Here is a 16,988-nt window from a genome sequence, read left to right as displayed (position 1 = left end):
AGGCTGGCTTAGACCAGTCAGTGACAACACTACAGGTTGGTATGTTTCAAGAGGCCCTTCTAAGGGATCCTCTGTGTCCAGTTATTAATAAATCTGACACTGGAATCATTGCAGGTTTATTGCGACGAGATGTTTGGTACCCAACATTCCATAGTACAGTGAAGTCATCATGGAGTTGGGGAACTCGTAATAATGAGTGTCCACCTTTTTACTCTTCATGGTTTTCCTGTTCACTTACAATATCCAAGAATCGACATGGATATTGCAGTGACATATCTGCTCATGCAGATATATCCTCACAGGCAATATAGCGCACCCTGCCTTAGGGCTATAAGGCATGCAAGAGTGGAATCTTACCTATATCCCATACAGTGTTGTTGGCCATGGCACACAGGTATGTGCCATGTCGACTCTTCGGTCTTCTCTGGACCAAAGCACGCAGTCTGAATTGGCAGTGTGCACGGGCTTGGTGAGGGCACCCTAGGATGGCCCACTTTCTGCTGCTACCCTTGGCATCCCTCTTCAGTGCCAATGCTCTAGGCACCAGGGGTTCCATCTACTATGGGCTTACAAGCTGTTGGAGTCTTGGCATTCAACTTGGCTGGCACTGCAATGCGTTTCTGAAACTCTGCCTGTTTTGTGGCTTATTGCGGCGACGGTTGCCCTGGGGCCCTGTTGTTCATTCTAGAAGAGGCAGTGGAAGCTTGCTGCTCCTGGGCGTGGACCAGAGCACCTGGTGGCATCGGGCGGTGACAGAGGTGCTGATTGAGGTGAGACCTGGCTGCGGAGGTGATGGGGTTTACACTTTACATTAACGACTTGGACAAGTCTCTAGTGGAGGCGTCCCCGGATATTCCGCGTGTAGGAGACTGTCCTATTCCGGTTCTCCTATACGCGGACGACGCTGTTCTTTTAGCACGTACTGCGGTAGGCCTCCAGCGGCTTCTAGACGCTTATGGGGCCTATATGCAGTCTCTGGATTTGGTAGTAAATAATGGAAAGTCCCACATTATGCTAGCTAAAATAGGGCGGCCTGAATTATTTGAAGCTCTCAAAATGATCCGTAAGGAGGATGTGCCGTGGGTAAAAATTAATTTTAGGAATCTATTGATGCTGGAACGGGAAGAACAGGAGTTGCGTAAACCCTTAGTTAGGGCCCATTTTTTAATAAAAACTAATATTCTTACTGAACTTTATCTGGTATTAGTGAATAAGCCTTTCCATCGCTGGCTGCTAACTAGGTTCCATTTCAACTTGATCCCTTTTTTATTAGGTGATTTCCAGGGGTGGTGTAAACCTAAGGACGCAGAACCATGTCAATGTGACAATTATTCACCCCAGGACACTTTACATTTTATGATGTTTTGTCACTTTTATACTGATATTCGTATGAAGTATTTAATTCCTATCCTGAGATGAAGGTTTTTTTTGCAGATCCGACCAGCGTTACTTTATCTGCAGATGCTGAGCAATCCCTGGGACACTTTTAATATTGCGTGTTTCCTTGTTGCTGCTGTGAGGTTCAAGAAAAACAGAAGATTGGTGATGAATACTGTCGAAGTCCTATTGTTATCATATATGTAAATCAAAAGGCTTGAGAATCTTGGATATAATGAATTTCACAAGAGTGATTGTTTTATGTACTTTGTTTAAATGCTTTTATCATTGTTCGTGTATGTTTTGTATTGTACTTTTATGATTTTAATTAATCGAATAAAGTGGATTGACTTGACTTGACTTGACAACAGTGCCAATGCCCTAGGCACCAGGGGTTCCATCTACTATGGGCTTACAAGCTGTTGGAGTCTCGGCGTTCAGCTTGGCTGGCGCTGCAACGTGTTTCTGAAACTCTGCCTCTTTTGTGGCTTATTGCGGCGACGGTTGCCCTGGGGCCCTGTTGTTCATTCCAGAAGAGGCGGTGGAAGCTTGCTGCTCCTGGGCGTGGACCAGAGCACCTGGTGGCATCGGGCGGTGACCGAGGTGCCGGTTGAGGTGAGAACTGGCCGCAGGTGGCTGGAGCTGTTGCCTGTTGCTCTCTTTTCGCACACAGCCCCCCCCCCCTCCCCGCGGGCAGTGCGCAACTGGAGCACCGGAGCCGCGAATGAGAGGGCTGCAGAGGCCAGGAGGCCGAAGGTGGAGTGATCATTCTGCTGTGTCCTCGTTGGAGGCAGCAGGTGTGCCTGCCATAAGCAGATAGCTGACAGGCGCCCCCAGAGGTGTGGGACTGCACCTGTAGCGGCTGCAGGCAGCATCCAGGTGACTGGTAACAGGCTGCAGTTATTATAGCGGTGGAGGGGGCTTATTCTCTAGGACCTAGGTTTGGAGAGGCGGCGAGAGGCCAGCGGATATGAAATAGCTGACTCCCTGAGTCCGCTTGACACAAGTTATAAGCTGTGGGGCTTTTGAATACTGATAGTCATGTAGGAGAGGCCTGAGCATAGTGTCACCCATGGGCCCAGTGGCTGTTCACTCTATTGGCGCGGTACATGAATGCAGAAGACCCTGTACAGCAATACTGGTGGAGAGCTGAGGAGAAGCCGTGCAGGCTAGAAGCACCGCTGGGGAAAACCACAATTCCCGACTCCCTCTGCACAGCGTGTCACCTGACGCATGACGTGCTCTTAAACGTGATGCACTCCCGCCCGTAGGAGGCTGGGCTGGTCCCCCCTCTAACTTCCACGATACGAAGAGCGTTAGACTGAACCAGCTGAGCTAGGGGGAAACGGAAAAGGCAGTTGCTGAGCAAGGTGAGGATTCCATTAATACCCTGGACTCATTTCTGTCCAAAGCAGCAAATGCATTAGCGAAGGAGATGGAAAATGCAGAGCGCAGACTTTTGTTTGGAGAGGTAGGAAAAGTTGCCTGTGGGAAAGCAAAAACTACGACCAATTTACACCCAAATATTACTCCAAATGTATTATCTGACTGTGACTTCCTATGCACTAGAATGGAACAATCATTCAGGCAAAACGTGGAGCCTCTTATCGAGAGACTAAGCATAATTGAAGAAAAATAGCTTCAATCTTGGCCATATTATCACTACAAGGGGGCATAATTCGAAGGACAGAGTTAATAGTACAGGCACCTACTTTGCATACGATAACTGAACCCTCCCCACACTCGGGCCCTGCTTTACAGAATCCGTCAGAAATAAAGATCGCGCAAGAACCACTCTCCACGCTGTTACTTGAAGCGTAAAAGGCCATTTTATTAGGACATGGTTGCAATCATTTAGACTTTATTCGACAGTACATAAATGCAATAAATATCCTTTCCCCAACCCATACCGACTCATTCTCCTTTCATCCACTCTCAAAACCATCTCACCTGTTAGACTCTTCCCCCATTCACTCGGTGACCTCCTTCCTCTCCCCATCACTTGCCCTCCAAGCATCCTCAGTGTAATTTCCTTCATTGGTCATTGCTTCCCGCGCCCGCTATCAGTCACCTGTGTACCGTTCTCCCCTCCCGAGGGTTGGATCCGCCCGTATGTGACTACCCACCCCTCCAAAGTACCGCCAACCAGGGAAACCCCCGGAGGGCGGTTCCCTGCCCCACCCCCAGCTCTAGTGCGCCTTTCGCCTCCATCCCGTCTACCGTGCGGCACCCCGTGGATGACCCCCAATCCCCTAAAACCTACATCCTGTCCAACATTCTCTCTCGCCAGGACACCCCAGACTGCGAAAGGCGCACCTAGTTGAAGTAGGACCCCCGGTCCCCCCAGGTTGCCCAACTTAACGCTCCAGACAGCAGGTGGATGCCCATCCATCCCTGAAACTATGTCCTGCGGCCTCCAGCAGCCTTTCCACACGAAACCCCGCCCGTGCAACTCGTACCATCGCAAACAACCACCTCGCTGTTTTCCCTCCGGCTCCCTAACCGTGGACCGTCCCCCTATAATCCTGGTCCAACGCCCCCTAACTCCCTTCTTGGCAAGGCCCCGTCGGTGGATGACCATCCACCCGTACAGCCAATATCCGTTGTAATCCAGTAACCTTCCTGCCAAGCCCCCCAACCCTGAAGAGCGTCCCAGCCCCCAACAAGACCGCCTGTGCCTCGTCCAATAGTCCCATTACCTGCGGGCCGTACCCCCGTAAGCAATTTCGACAGCCCTCAAAATCCGTCCTCTGCCAGGCACCCTCGGTGGCCTACCATGCACCCATACAGCCAGCGCAACTTTCTGACAAGGTACATTTCCATGGCAATCCAGCCCTAACAAATGCTCCATCCCAAAACCAACCGTCCCCTCAAACAGTCCCCCTGACCAGTGGGCTAGTAGCCGTAAAGCATGTTTAAACCGCCCCCACAAAAGTTGCTCCTCTGCAATGCACCATCGGTGGATGCCCATCCACCCTTACTCCAGTGTCCCTCGTAAACCCCAGAAACATGTCCAGGAGCCTCCCCATCCATGAAAGGGGCCCCCCCCCCTCCCCACCAGGCCACCAGCGTCCCCCAGACAGCCTCATCCATTGCAGCCTGACTCCTTGGAATCATGCTCGACGTCCCTTCATTGCACTGCGCCGTGCTGCTTCCTAACCCGCTTCCCAAGTTCCTTGTCATCTAACCATTTCCCATGCCAAGTCTCTTGGATTAAATCAGACCTGCCCTGTTCCGCAGAACCGTCTCCCCAATGTGTTTCGCTTGTAGTGGAGTCACTCCCCATATCGTATGGCACAGTCACCCACTGGCCGCCACGCTCACCCCGAGTCAATCCCCCCGTTCCCCCACAATCAACATACATCCCAAATGACTACATGTCCCCTGCCAGATGACATCCGTACACCCGCCATGTCGCCTCTGTTGCTGCCCAACGTTCGGGAGAGTGTCCGCCTGTCCATGCGACCACACTGGCTCCCCGGCCACTCCCCCCACCTGCAGTAGAAAAAGAATAATTAGTCCCGCAGTATCCTGTTCCTGTCCTTTCCATCCCAAACTCTCCAAAATCCTCGCCCAAACCCTTCTATTCCCTACCCCGGCACCACACACCCTCCTAGGCCGCCATCTCCCCAATCTCCGACTTCGCCCCCGGCCCCCCCCCCCGAACAGCCCTCCTGCTGACACCTCCGTGCCCGCCCAACAGGCGTAGGATTCGTGCCACTCCGCAAAGGAGCCACTTCCCCTCGGCCCCAGGCCCCGTACTGTGAAAATATCAGGTACAAATCCTGACGAAGTCCATCTGAATTGACATTGGAACTTCTACATGTAATTGATAACAAATTTTTCAATTGTCTTTATTCACCTGAGGTCCTGAAGAAAGCTCCCTGACCCTCCTCTGGGCTTTACAAGAGCTGAAACATGTCGACCGATCACTACGTTTAATATCGCAGAGGATTCATTACACATCCTGTCTGCAATTTGACCTTTTTAACGCTTCCCCAGCACCTATCAGAATAAAAACTTTTTTATAGGTAGCCTGAGGAACACTTCTTTGTAATCACTCACCTGAGCACTCCTCACTTTTCTATTTTATCATTTTCTTCCCTGATCACTACTGGAGAATTCAGTGGTGCCCTCCGGGTTGGAGGATGCATGGAATAAACCCAATGATGATGCCATCCCGTATTTACAGGCGGAGAACCAAGATATACCGCCCATACATATCTTGACGTGATTGAGGGTTTTCTACCTATATCAGATACAAACACCTGAACCCTGGTGCCAGCAACAAGTGATCCATTCTCCCTTGATTATTTATGACTAGCTGGAAGCCGTTTGGATCACAGCTTCTTTTTCCCTACTTTGATTGTATCATCACCACAACTACCTCCACCAGTCCCCTTGCAAGTCCCCATCAGCAGAACACTGCCCTCGTCACGCCTCGTGACCCTCGCGCGCCAGATACTGAGGCCCCTGTCTAACCCCGCATGTATCACCTCCGAACTCCCCTGCCGCCTCCGCTGCGCGTCAGTCGGGCCCCGAGTTCACCAGGCCCCCAGCATCGTCCCCACCTTACTGAAGGACCACCCTACGCAGACCCTGAGGAATGAGCACCCGGTGCCAACCAGGGCGTGAAACCTAAGCTTCCCAGTGCAACTCCAAGACCTTCAACCACCCAATTCATTTACCTGAGCATCCGTCCAGGACCTCCTTCGCCAAAACGGAGATGCCGTTGGACCTCCTTGCCCCCCGCTCCGACTGCGGCCGCACTCTCCTGAACCAAACAACAAAATGGACTGGTTACCTGCCCACACCCCCTCCCCCCCTTTCAGGGCAATCCCCCACTCCACGGTCCATTGGCGACATACCAACCCTTGCATGGATCACCCCCGACCATCCCTGCGGACCAGCTATGAGTCACGTGGGCCCTGGGTTCCCCAGGCCTCCAGCATTGTCCATACCTCATTGTAGGAAATACCATTGCATAACCTGAAAAATGGAGCCCCCCGGTGCCAACCAGGGCGTGGACACGGTATCGGCCAAGTACGACACCAAGGCTGAAAAAACCCCCCCCAGTCATTTACCTGAGCGTCCGTCCAGGACCTCCACCTCCAGCCCGGGGCTCCTTGCCCCCGCCCCCTCCGAGGCCGCATTCGCCTGAAACAAACAACAGAATGGACTGGTTACCTGCACATCCCCCCCCCCCCTCCAGGGCAATCCCCCGCTCCCAGGCCCCCTTGGCGCCGTACCAATCCTTGTATGCATCACCCCCGAACTCCCCCGCTGACCAGCTGTGCGTCACGTGGGCCCTGGGTTCCCCAGGCCTCCAGCATTGTCCTTACCTCATTGTAGGAAATACCATTGCATAAGCTGAGAAAGGGAGCACCCGGAGCCAACCAGGGCGTAGACACGGTATCGGCCAAGTACGACACCAAGGCTGAAAACCCCCCCCAGTCATTTACCTGAGCGTCCATCCAGGACCTCCCCTCCCAGACCGGAGCTCCTTGCCCCTGCGCCGTCGAAAGGCCACACTCGCTTGAAACAAATAAATGGACTGGTTACCTTGCTCCCCCCTCCCTCCAGAGCAATTCCCCACTCCAAGGCCCCATTGGCGACGTACCAATCCTTGCAGGTATCACCACCGCTTGCATAACTCAGAAATTGAGCACCCGGTGACAACCAGGGCATGGACCGGTATCGGCAAAGTACGACACCAAGATCTAAAAACCCCCCCCACAGTCATGTACCTGAGCGTCCGTCCAGGACCTCCTCTTCCAGACCGGATCTCCTTGTCCCTGCGCCGTCTGAGGCCGCAAGCGCCTGAAACAAATAACACAATGGACCGGTTACCTGCACTCCCCCCCCCGCCCCCCCCGCCCCTGGCAATCCCCCTCTCCAAAGCCCCATTGGAGACGCCAGTCGCTCCTTGCACCGACCTAAACATTAGCACCCGGTGCCCACCAGGGCGTGAACACTTAAACCTCACAATATAACGCCACGCCAGCGTACATCCTGCCCATCGCACTGCATCCGGCACACCAAAACCTCTACCGTCGCACACCGTCACAGGCTTCCATCCGCACCCCCAACCCCAGTCATACCACCCATCACACCGCACATAATCGGAACTCGGTAGTATTCACAAAATTGCGATGCTCAATGCGCGAATCCCTCGAAGGAGGGCAGGCCGCCGCGGACCCCCCTACTGCTTCTGGCCAGCGTCTCAGAGCCGTCGTGCGCCCCGCTGGCAACACCCCTCATCTGCCGGCCTTCTCCGCCGGTCCTGGATCCCCCACCCCACTCGGTTGCTAAACTGAGTGGGTCCCCAGCACCACCGGGTCTCATGCCGTCCTGGCAGTCCCTCATCTGGACTCCGATGACCCCCGCCCCCACTGCCTGCTGCTCCCTGACTCCCCGTGCACCGCCTACCCCCGCTGCAGCACCTACGCAACACCCTGCCTCACTGCGCCTCCACTGCCCCTGCCCCCCCCTCCCCCCCCCGGAACCTGTGCCGAACCCTGCCTGGCTGTGGGTGTGAATTGCAGCGCCCCACTCAGGCAATGTAATTAACAGAATACTCTTCCAATGGCCAGCAAGTAGCAGCGCCGCAACCGCCCACGAGGAGGAAAAGAATTGGAGCAAGTAAAGGAGCCACTTGAAATGACCGGTTTTTCGCGCCGCTCACATTTAAAAGCGGCGGCGCGAACGGCCTCAAGGCGCTTTGTGTGGGATGTGCGCGCTAAAATTGGGCCCCCGCTTGCATGTGGGGACATTGGGGCCCGCGCGCCGTATTGGGAACAGTGCCTGGGACGCGTAATCCAGGACCCGCTCCCGACAGAGTACCGGGGGCAGTGACGGCAACGTCCTGATGAGCTTCAATCGATGCATTACATGCCCTATGCTGACCCCGGTTATGGATAGACAGCTTCAGCCTAATGGGACCTACGTCAAAGCGCTCTATGTGAAGTCGGCAAGTGCTAACCAGGGGGGGGGGGGGGCGCGACCGCGGGGGTCGAACCCAGGGAGACTGCACGCGGGTCGACACACGCAAACCCCGCCGTCCCGCGCCTCAGTCCCGCCATGCGCCGCCTGACCAGGTCGCGCTGCCGAGCGAGCCGTCCCAGCCCCCAAACCCCCTCCCGCATGGACCGCAAAGCACGCACGCGCAGATGACAAGCGCGCCCGCAAGCAGGGCCCTCCCCCGCCACCTCGCATCCCGGACACCGCAATCGGGCAGCCCCCCCCTCCCCCCCTACCTGTAGCGAACGGTCACCTCCGCCAGCCACGCCGCCCCAGGACGTATAGTATCCGCCCGGCCGGCCCAGCCAAGCCTCCATGCCGCTCCAACGTCCGCCGCACCGAAATCACCATGCCGTCAAGACAGTCGTGGAAAACTTCACGGTCCCCCCAGTGTCAGCCCCCCCGCCGATCGACAAAGTGGCAGATGGCCTAACCCTATAATAATCTCCACAAACTTTTCCCTCCCCGGTGGTGCTCAGGTGTCAGGAAGAGGCCGGATACTCCTCTCCTGACACCTATATACCCTCCCAACTCCCGCCCCTCTCCTTCCTATGATCCCACCCCCACCATGTCCTTCCGGTCGTTGCACGAATTCCCCGGGGGAAGACTGGTCTGCGACCTTCACTTCCCCCGGGGCCCGCCTTCAGACATAGGGTGGGGAAGACCGAGGACCAGGTATAGACATTACAGGAGGTAACAATCCTAATTCTCAATTACAACTAGGTACCCGACTATACCGAGGGTCCCAATTACAACAAACAAGCCCCCCATGCTCGTCAATTCAATATCCTCTCCCGTACCATGATACTCCTCCTACGCATACTAGTACAGCTGCTTTACGGGGATCCATATTGAATTTAGAATGGCGGCCCAGTAATAAAGCAAGAGCAGGAGCAACTTCGAAGTACAGAGGTAACTCTTCACAAGAAGGGTGGGAGAGAGACAATCTGGCCAAGCCTTTTTTGAGATTAGCTTTACCTCCAGCAGCATGCCCCTATGTGGTGATTCTGGCTAATGTCCCTGAGCTACCCAAGTAGAATCTATTGAACAATTAATGATCAAAATCCTCCATTGGCTGCATATTAGCATGGGGAGAAGAGTGGGGTAGGTAGGTAATTCTAAGAAAACTATAGGGGGGATTTATAGTGGTCAATTATTATTTTTTTTTTTAAACCGTTTATTACAAAACTCAAAAAATATACAAAGATGGGCCTACAACCTTCCGGCCGGCCGCTAGTAAACAAAAGGAGCATATGATACACATTGTAGAGCGCGCATTGCGGCTAAGGAAGATGCACAGGAGTTAGCAGCGTTGATAGCCACACCATCCGGACCCCACTGTACGGTTTCATTTTAAACTGAAATAACAACCAGAAAAAACAAAAACCACAAGGCAATCTACAATCAGAAATAGCAGCATGTGCTCCCCTGAGAGGGGGACCCTACCAATCCATAGGAGTATCAAGAAGGGGAAGAGATCAGGATTAGGGCTGGGTAAAACTCAATGCCCGGAACAGGGAAGATGGGTCGGCTACGGGGATGGGGCAGGCGACGGATCGGGCAATAACGGTGGAGTACAGATTCCCCCGCGGTAGGCGTTCCAGGGGCCCCAGACTTTCACCCATGTCCCAGGCTTACCTCTCGCAACATACACCACCTTTTCCCGAAACATGCACCAATCCATATGTTCCTTCCAGGCCGAGACAGTCGGGGACCTCTGAGATCCCCACAGTTGAGCAATATCACGCTTGGCCACCATATATCCCAGAGTCACCCACCACGTCTGTGGCGCCGAGTAGTCGGTAGGTTCCCACACATTCAACAGGCATCTCCTCGCTTCGGGTAGCAGCACCACATGCGTAACCACACGCAGGACCTCATGCACACCACGCCAGAATCGCTCCACCTTCGGGCATTCCCACAATATATGCAGAAAGGTCCCCAAAGCGCCACACCCACGCTTACACAACCCGTCCACAGCATAGCCCATACGCAGAAGCCTCGGCCCCGTCATGTAGACTCTGTGGAGTATCTTGAGCTGGACGAAGCGAAGGCGGGCCGGTATGGCCACCTCTTTCGGGGAGGCCACCGCAAGGGTCCAGTCCTCGTCGTCCAGCTCCAGTCCATCGGCAACCCAAGCCTCACGAAGGGCAATCAGCAATCCCGTGCGGTCATTGATCAGTTTTTTGTAGATCAGTGAGATCGTGCTGTCCGGAACGTGTCCATCCAGCACTCTATCCTCAAGGGGGGAACACTCCGGGATGGATGCAACGTCCGGGAAGACGGAGCCCAGTGCATGACGGATCTGCAAATACCGAAAGTACTCCCTGCCATGCAAGTGGAACTCCGTCTGCAGCATCTCGAACGTTTTAAACCCTCCCCTCCTCCAGAGATCCCCCACCTTGCTAATGCCTATCATGTCCCACTTCTCGAAGCCCTTCGAGGTCCACAGGGAGCCCAACTGCTCGGACGCGTATAGTGGTGACGCCCGGGTCAGACGATCCTTCCACCCCATCGCCACATTAGCCGCGTGCCACACTCGCACCATGACACGCGTGGGTCCGGTCAGCCGAGCGTCGGGCGTGCTGGAGTAGAGCGCTCGATTATAGTCCCCACCCGGGAGTAGCATCTTATCCATTTCGAATGCCGGGTTTAAAGCGGGCCCATACAGGCCGTGATTAATCGCAGCCAGCTGGGAGGCCCAATAGTATCGTTTGATATCCGGGAGGGCAATCCCGCCGTCATACCATGGGAGCGTCAGCTTCGCCAGGGCAATACGCGGCCTCCCGTCCCAGAACAGGCGGCGCTGCAAACTCTCTACCTCACGGAAGTAGCGCGCTGGGACGGGGTCCATAGTATTCTGCAAAGCGTAGAGGAAGCGCGGCAGAGACATCATCTTAAACAATGCCGCCCGGCCGAGCGGCGAGAGCGGCAAGCGCCGCCAGCGCGTGACATCTTCCTTCAGGCGCTGGAGGGGGGGAAGCAAGTTCAGATCATACCGGGCCTCCGGGTCCAGAGTAATGAAGACACCCAGGTACCGAAATCCCTGCGGGGCGATCTGGATCGGACAGCCCCGCGGGAGAATGGGCGCCTCCCCAGAGAGAACATACACGCACGATTTAGCCCAGTTGATGACAAGGCCGGAGTTACGACCAAATGAATGCAAAACATCAACCAGTACTATAAGTGAGTTACGTGGGGAAGCTAGGTACAAGAGGATGTCATCAGCGTATAGGGATACGCGGTCCTCATGCTCGGGGGTCCAACGGAGACCACGGATGGAGGGCTCCCACCGCAGCCACTCTCCCAGGGACTCCAAGGCAAGTGCAAAAAGGAGCGGCGATAAGGGGCAGCCCTGCCGCGTGCCCCGGCCCAGCTCGAACGGAGCCGATACTCTACCGTTCACCACCACCTGCGCCAATGGGCCCGAATACAGCAATTTGACCCAACTGATGAACCCTGCGACAAAGCCAAACTTCGCAAGCATCGCCCAGATGTATGGCCATTCAAGCGTATCAAACGCCATGGTGGCGTCCAGGGATGCCAAAATGGCCGGCTCCCGTATGTACTGAACACGTGCAAGCACCCCATGCAAACGCCGCAAGTTAAGAGCTGTGTTACGATGGGGAATAAAGCCGGACTGATCCTGGTGAACCAGTTCGCCCACCACGCCGACCAGCCGGTTGGCCAGGACCTTGGCGAGAATTTTAGGCTCCGCGTTCAGTAGCGAAATGGGCCGATAGGATGTAACCCGGTCCCGAGGTCTCCTCTCCTTGTGGATAACCACGATTGTAGCCAGACGCTGGTCCAGCGGGAGGGAGCCCACCGAATGGGCCTCCAGGAACATCGATCGGAGATGTGGTGCCAGCGTATCCGGTCTCAATTTGTACAACTCGATGGGGAGACCATTAGGACCCATGGCCTTGCCGGAAGCGACCGAACGTATGGCGAGTGCGATTTCGTCGGAGGTTGGAGCGGCGTCCAACGACACTCTGTCCTCCTCCGAAAGGGAAGGCAGCGCGATATCCCTGAGCAGGGTACGGGAATCCTCTTCAGAGCAGGAAGACACCGGGGAATACACCCCACGGAAATAGTCCGCGAAGCAGGAGACAATTTCTTCCGGCTCAGTAACGCACACACCGTCTGTTTTCTCAATCAGCGGGACTACACGACTCGCTCTCTCCTTTTTGTCCAGCCACGCAATCAATTTACCAGCCTTATCACCCACATCATACAATCTCCCCTGTTGCTCTCTACTGAGGCCCCTGGCTGCCTCCGTGACGAGGGCCTTATAGGCCGCTTGCTTGAGTTGGAGGACATGCAATACGGCATCCATCACCCCACTTTCTAGATTACCCTCCAACTCGGCTATCTCAGCTTCCACCCGGGTCACCTCCTCCCGCTCGCGCCTCCGGGTGTGGGAAATGAGGGACAGGGCCTCTCCTCGTAGTACTGTCTCGAATGCCTCCCACAGTGAGACAGCCGAAGGCACGGACCCCACATTCTCGTCAAAGTAGCGCTGGAGGGATTTAATCAATTCAGCGCGAATAGTGGGGTCGCGCAAGTACCAGGGATTGATCGGGACCACCCTACCCTCACCCCTCAGAAAAAGGTCCAGGTGTAACAGGAGCGGGGAATGGTCCGAGATACCCCGTGCCAAATGGCGCACCTCTCCCACCCTCCCAACATAGGCCGCCGGGACCAGGACATAATCTAGTCGTGAGAGGCTACCATGGGCCCCCGAATGGAAGGTATACTGTAACTGCGTGGGATGTTTTAAACGCCAGCAATCCACCAATCCCAAAGTGTCCAATAGACCAGAGAGCCACGCTTGGGCCCGGGGGAGGTCCCTAGGGGGGTGACGATCCACAGTCCCGGAAACCACCGCATTGAAATCCCCCCCCACCACCAGAATCCCCCCCGGAAGGCCAAGGAGGAGGCGCCCCAGGTCCGCAAAGGTAGTCGACTGCAGCCCCGGTGGGACGTATACTGACACAAAAACCACCACTTTGCCCTCCATCCTTCCCACCAAGACCGCGTAACGTCCCCTGTCGTCATGGAGCACCTCATCAATCTCCAGCGGAAGCGAGTTCTTAACCATGATGCCCACACCCCTTGAGCCAGACGTAAAGCCCGAATGGGCCACTAGGCGATAGCCACGCCGATTCATGGCGCAGAAGGAGTTGCCAATGAGGTGTGTCTCCTGCAGAAAAACTACATCGGGCGAGATTCGCTTCAAGAACTGCAGGACCACCCCACGTTTAATCCTGTCCCCCAGTCCATTCACGTTCCAGGACAAAAGAGTTAGTTCCCTACCCCCCATCATAGACAAGAGCCACCATTCGTCCCCCCGAGAGCACTATAGAGCTAGCACAATGATACTTTTGCCTTGTGGTGAAAACGAACAACACCCCCCCATCCCTACCCACCCACCCCAACAAAACTCCCCCCTCCCTGCACCCCTGCATGAGCCCGAACAGCCCCCCCAACGTGCAGTGTGCCTGTCGCCCCATATATATAATAAAAACTAGCTAAGCCCCCTAGATGAGGAGGGAGAACCCCCAAGAGACCCCACACAACCTCCATAGGAGGGGAAATTATACAGACAGATGCTTAATCGAGAGTGGCAACATTTTTGTCCAGAGTGAAGCCCAACATCACCCCCTCAGTCTCGATCCAGTGTGCCGTCTACCCCCGCCGCCCCCCCCCCGCCCCCCAGATCACGATCCCCAGACAGAGTGTCCAGCCAGTCTCCGGCCGCTTCGGGCGATCAAAAAAGTGCGTGCGACCCTCTACCTCCACTCGCAGCTTGGCTGGGAAGAGCATTGCGTATTTAAGGTTCAAGTCCCGAAGACGGCGCTTGACGCCTTGGAAGCTCAGTCTCTGCTTCTGGACCGCTGGGGTGAAATCCGGATAAAAGTTCACCTCCATGTTGTCAAGCTTAACCGGCCCCAACAGTCTGGAGGCTTGCAGGATAGCGTCTCTGTCCCGAAAGTTGAAAATCCGGGCAATGAGGGGCCGCGGAGGGGCTCCGACCTTCGGCCTTCCCCCGGGAACCCTGTGGGCCCGCTCCACCGCGAAGAATTTACTCAGCCCCCGTGGCTGGAGATGGGTAGCGATCAGGTCCTCCACAAATAGGTCCGCCGCCGCTTCTTCCCGTCCCTCGGGTACTCCGATGATGCGGATGTTGTTTCTCCGGGCCCGACTCTCGGAGTCCTCCAGGCGCCGATCCATAAGCGCGCTCGCCTGACTAAGCCGGCGCACCTCTGTTTGTAGCGCCGCCACATCAGTAGTAAGGCCCGATGCGGTGTGGGCCAAAGAATCAACTCGGTCGTTGGTCTTGGAAAGATCGGCCCTCACCAGGCCAACATCCACGAGGACCGAGTCGATCTTCTGTGCCAGTGTGTCGAACCGCTGGCCTACCGAGGCCTTCATCTCGGCAATGGCGCCCATGACATCCCGCAGAGTCAGATCCGTGGGCAGGTCCTTGGCATCAGGAGGGTCCTCAGGGGATTTGTGCGGTCCGCCGGGAGATCCCTTCTGGAGGGTATAGCGGTCCATACTGTTGGCCTGATGGGTGGTGCCATGCCGGGTCGGCTTGGTCTTTGCCCGGTCTCCATCTTGTTTGGTGGCCATGGCCACTAGTCTCCCGGTCGCACCAGTCACGTCGTGAAGGGCAGGCAATCAGGGCCAGAAGCTCCGGGGGGGGCCACCCCTGATCGGCGGGGTGGGTCACAGCCGGCGGGCAGGCCAAGTCTCCCAGCGAGACCACACCAACACAAAGAGCCCCGCGACCCAACCCTGCAGTGATTGCAAGGGGGTGCGAAAGCGAAAGCGCGGGGTGCGCGACTTGCCAGGCCCGGCCCGCCGCTGTTGTTCACTTTGTCACTGGGTCACCCCTCAGCGCAAATTCAGGGTCTGGCGAGGAGAAGGCCGCAGACTTCAATCGGTGCTTACTCCGGTGTCCGAGGTCCGATTTGACAACGGGAAACGGGTGCCACCTCAGCTCAGGCTCACCAACACATTCCCCTCATCCGAGACAGGATAAATTCAGGATAGTCGTGGGAGGTTGCGGAGGTCCTCGGGAGCCTCGCACCTACGCGGCCATCTTGGTTGCGCGCTAGGCTCCTCCCCCTATAGTGGTCAATTTTAATAGTCACCTCTTGGTACAGAGATTATTGGAGCTATTACCTACCTGTCCAGCTCTGAATTCACAGATTGATGCTTTACCCCTAGGTTGTTTTCTATAGACCTATAAGCAGAAATGTAAACCAACGTTAAATCAGGAATAAACTAACTTTCTCCTGGGTTCCACCATGTCATTCTTATGAACCACAGATAAACCCCCTGATACAGGCCGTGGTTACTCCTTTCCTGAAGAAGGCTACTATTGATCCAGCCCGCCCAGAAAATTATCGACCAATCTCCCTCCTACCCTACCCTGTGAAGATCCTTGAACGCTGGGCCAGCAGATCCCTGTCTGTGTTCTTAGAAAATAACAAGTTAGCTGATGTTCAATTTGGTTTCCGTTCAGAACACAGTACAGAATCTGCTATGGTGACCGTGATGGATGATCTTCACTTGTTGGCAGACAAGGGACAGTCGGCAATATTAATATTGCTCGACTTGTCTGCCGCTTTCGACACGGTCAACCACAGTATTTTGCTGACCCGCCTTGAGGAGTTTGGAGTGGTAGGTACTGCTTTGGCCTGGTTCCGCTCTTATCTCTCTGGTAGTTGTCAGGCGGTGGCTCGTCTGCCGTTTCAATCTGCCTTTATTAATATTGGCCATGGTGTCCCTCAAGGGTCTGCCATCAGCCCGATTATGTTTAACATCTATCTTAGTCCTTTGATTAATATAATCCAGGCTCACAATGTGAAGCTGATAAACTATCCTGATGACACTCAGATTATTCTATCCTTGGATGGCATCCAACCTTCGGCGTTGGAGGATTTTCATGCCTGCATGCGTGACACAGCGCACTGGCTACGGCTGAATGTTTTACAATTTAATTCAGAGAAAACTGAAATCATGTACTGCACATTAGGGAAGGTTCCCTTACCTCTCCATCATAATTTCTGGCCATTAGGTACTTCTTCCCCCTTGGTTCCGGCCAAAACGGTCCGTAATCTAGGAGTCCAGTTTAGTGCTGATTTGTCCTTGGAGGCACAGGTGAACAAAATGGTGGGGTGCTGTTTTTGACTTATTAGAGCCTTGAGAAAGATCCTCCCATTGCTGCCTGCTTTTGCCAGAGCATTAGTAGTGCAGGGCGCTATTTTAAGTCGCCTTGACTATTGTAATGCTCTGTTGCTGGATTCCCCTAAATATCTGATCCAGCAGTTGCAACGTGTTCAAAATATGGCGTCAAGATTAGCTCTGGCTAAACCTCGAGACTCCTCTGCCTCAAAATGTTTGGCCGAACTACACTGGCTTCCAGTGTTGCAAAGAGTACATTTTAAGTCCTTGTGTATAGTGTTTAGGGCCTTGCATGGTTTTGGTCCAAAACCACTGCAAGAAAAATTACTCTGGTACATCCCCACCCGATATCTCTGCTCTTCTTCGGCGTGTTTGGCGAAAGTTCCTAGGTTTAA

The 16,988-nt window shown here is 54.8% G+C and overlaps 1 long non-coding RNA gene across 1 annotated transcript in view; it reads left to right on the top strand.

Moving 5' to 3' along the window:
- The first annotated feature begins 2,648 nt into the window (after positions 1 to 2,648).
- LOC146856336 (uncharacterized) overlaps positions 2,649 to 16,988 on the top strand; it is a 73,029-nt gene continuing 58,689 nt past the window's right edge. Inside the window, exon 1 of the long non-coding RNA XR_014981467.1 lies at positions 2,649 to 2,747. This is a non-coding gene — a long non-coding RNA (uncharacterized LOC146856336). The remainder of the gene's footprint in view (positions 2,748 to 16,988) is intronic.

The sequence above is a fragment of the Triturus cristatus genome, chromosome 4_1 (genome assembly GCF_964204655.1).
Source record: "Triturus cristatus chromosome 4_1, aTriCri1.1, whole genome shotgun sequence".
Lineage (NCBI taxonomy): Eukaryota > Metazoa > Chordata > Amphibia > Caudata > Salamandridae > Triturus > Triturus cristatus.
Note: the sequence above shows the minus strand (reverse complement) of the source record. Positions and strands in the feature narration are given on the sequence as shown.